Below are 3,655 nucleotides of genomic sequence, written 5' to 3'. Positions count from 1 at the left end.
TCTGTTGTTGTCAGCAGGTGCCATGTGAGGATGATAATCCTGGGCTGAAGCATATTTGCAAAGCTGGATAACAGAGACTTAAATATGTGCGGTTGTGAGAAAGACAAACACGAGGAGGCAGCGCATGTGCAAGGAATATTGCAACCAAGCAATAATCGTTCGACAGCACGTCATCATGAGGACTACAAAAAGGGACCTGGGAACAAGCGCGACAAGATGAAGGAGTTTTTTATTTTCGCGTTGACTTGAACCTATTCCCAAAGGGCGTATTTTACGATAAACACAGGGTACCCCGCGAATTCTCACGGATTACTTGTGAGTAGTTTCGGTAGGTTGGTCAAATCGGTGTCCACAACACGCTGTAGGGACAAACAGCCCGGGTCTGAGAGATACAAGGCTCAAAATCCTCTCTTCGCCCTAGAACAGGCCTCACTGAAATGTCACTGAGCTTAATCAGATCTAGATCTGTCCAATCACACAACGCGCATTCATCTTCGATTGGCTGCCTTCAAGGTCAGATGCGGCAGGACAGTCACATGAGGTGCTACCAATCACTTCAGGCCACTTGCTTTATCGATCCATTGAACAAACAACGAACATGAGTACCCGCAGTCCAGGAGCCCCGTATTCGGTCAGACCAAAACGGACATTAACCCTTTACTCCTAACTCTTATTGGGCAACCCATGTTGACCAGGTTTCTCTCCTCTTCCATGATCGGTACTACAGTCAGCCAATTTCCCACTGGATTTTAGTGTCGAAACGGTATCTGATCATACTTTCTTCAAACGAATTCTCCCGATCCCAGTGAAACAGCGAAGTGAGACATTCGAGGAACAACCTAGACACGATCATCTCACAGAGACATTTGCAATCGCTCTCTTTGAGACGTCTTTTGTTTAAAATCCGAAATCCTGGCCTCATTGGATGAACCTGACTGCTACATTAAAATGGATGCCACCGTGTTGCACACATCACAGCGCCGTTCTTAAACCGAACTCAACAATACTACTCAAAAAGCTTATGCGCACAAGAAAAAAATTCGTGGTAAGCTGCACGCTAAAACAGTAGACAACAGCTTGATCAACTGTGAATGTAATGGTAATGTTGAAAAGTATACAGCACGTGTCTGATGGGTTATACTACTGAGAAACAGACAAGTCAAGTAGTTAAAAATGCCGTCTGTTAGCATCTGACGGAAGACTGACTTTCAAATTATTGAACCTTTACACAGTGGTTGTCCAAGCAACAGCGAATGCTTGGGAAGACGCTCGAGGATTCAATATACTTAGATGTTAGACGTGACATTACCATATGATCCTCGGGTTACCCCGTTCGGAAACGTTTCCTGAGGTATGAAAGACCTTAATGTGACGCTGGGTGGGCGTTTGTCCTCTAACTCTCATTAATCGACTTTCTAAACACGTCGTTTTCTGTTTGCCTTTTTTCAATTTTTCAACTTTCAAATGTAAGCTGAATGTTTGCTTACACTTCCAAAACGGGTTAGAAGCCACAATACACTTCCATCTGACTTGAATATTCACAGGTATTTCACACGTCGGATAGTTTTCCTGTATCCCGACAGGTGCTCCATAGATGACTCGCTTCTCAGGGCTGGTTAGTGAAAATTAGCTGCTTAGCTGAAGTGTCAAGTCAAAAATTGAATACCGTAGTGTTTAGACGCACGTTCTACGCTAACTACTCCTTGTCGTCTGATACCAAGACGGTTACACAGTGGCCACGTTCGCGTACTCTTGCTGAGTACTCAGCATCACCAGAGGACCTCGCGCAGCTGAATATCTGAAAAATAAGTCGTGCATAGAAACTCAACAGTTGAACCCGAATACACCTCGCGGACACGACAACAAAGGATAGATAACGCGGCATTTAGGTGTTTACCTTTCACCGGTGCCATACGACGAAAAATGCTGAGGTTCACTTAAACAGGACGAAGCTAACAGTCCACAATCTTCGCTACAATGTCTTCCCTATTCTGGTGACGTACAAAGCCGTTATGCAAAAAACTGCTATGCTCATGCTCCAGAAAAAACGGACGCCCGGGTTCGGATGAATAACAGACCCTTGTGAATCACGGTTCCACTATGGCTGTCACAGTCAAAGAGCATTCCATCCTATCAACTCGGTTTGCACAGTCGTTCGAAAGTTTTGATTGTGTCCATTTTCACACGTGTACCAGCTAGCCAATTGAAGATGCGTCGAATCAGTGTCTCCTTGTTTGACTGTGTTAGGCGGAATTCCACGTGGATCCCGCTTTGCCGCTATCATTCAGATGCTGCTACGGCCGAGAACTCCATCCCACGCAAGATTGGCCAAGAATTCGGGACGCCTGCCGGTCCGGCATCAAGCCGAGATCTGATTGGTCGAAAGTCTGGACCCAACAGCCAATCATGACCTAGTATAGGCCGAATGCCGGTAGCTAATGGCGCATCCAGAACGCATCAGAATTTCCGGAAATTTATTGCCACTTACGCTATATATATATATATATATATATATAACTGGACTTCTTCAAACAGTTGAATAATGTCTGTCAGAAACCTGGCCGCGGCGCGCGGAGGACGTCAAAAGACCATCGATGTCTTCGGAGCATTGCCCGAATCTGGTAGGAACACCGGATCGGCAATGCTGAAGTTCGCTGAACGGTACTTGGGAGAAATAACTCTCCCTCGATATATGAACTGATCACACTGCATCATTTGCGCTGGCTTGGCCACATGCTGCGTATGCCAGTCGACAGACTTCTTCGAAGGGCTATTTTGCGCAACCACATGAAGGGTGGAAGAGAGCGAGAGGCGGTCAAACGACGACTTAGCAGAGAAGTATAGAAGCCATTACTAGCAAACTCCGCTGCACTGTTCATTGCTGTCTCCCTGAATCAGGACCCCGAGTCGGGCCATATCAGTGGTTTGGGACATTGTCAGACATGGCCCAGTCGAGCCCTCAATGGCGCTAATTCATCCAAGCTATTGCCTTCAATGCACAGCTCCCTTCCCAATACCCTCACTTAGCAGTGTTGTATTTACGCACTAGTTTATCAGGTGATGGAACTAAAACGCTACGACGCACCGTTGAGGGCTCATACACCGGTTCCTGTCTCTTGAATTAGTGTTTGACCAGTAGCTGATTTGTTGTTCAGGTCACCTGAAAGACGCCCTCCAGCAACTGCGGCTCCTTCTCAGCTGACTGGTAAGGCAAGACCAAACAAGTCTCCTCCCTCTGTATCACGCCGGATGTCTTCTTCAAACTTCGCTTCATAAAATTCCTTGGATATCCATTGTTCAAGATTGCTTTGAATAGAAGGTCTTTCTCCTCAGGTTTGTGGAGTTTCAATGCGTCTTCATCTTATTGAACAGGGTTTGAACACGACTCTTCCTGGGCGATTGTTGCCGTAGTTCAGTATTTGATCCGTATACACGCGTTGGTTTCCACAGCCCCATCCACCTTTCGGTTCACTAAAACGTCCAGGGATTGCAGGTTCTTCTCCAGTTCGATTATAATCTTTAAACGTGGTATTGAGCGGTTCATGATGACAAAAGTGTCGTCTAAGTCCTTCGAATTAGGCCTTGACAGTACTGCCCCTGTTTAATCGTCCCCACTGGTCTCTTAGACTTCAGAGACCAGTTGCATATTGACGTC

This window comes from Opisthorchis viverrini (genome assembly GCF_000715545.1).
Source record: "Opisthorchis viverrini unplaced genomic scaffold opera_v5_113, whole genome shotgun sequence".
Lineage (NCBI taxonomy): Eukaryota > Metazoa > Platyhelminthes > Trematoda > Opisthorchiida > Opisthorchiidae > Opisthorchis > Opisthorchis viverrini.
This window is presented reverse-complemented; position numbering follows the sequence as displayed.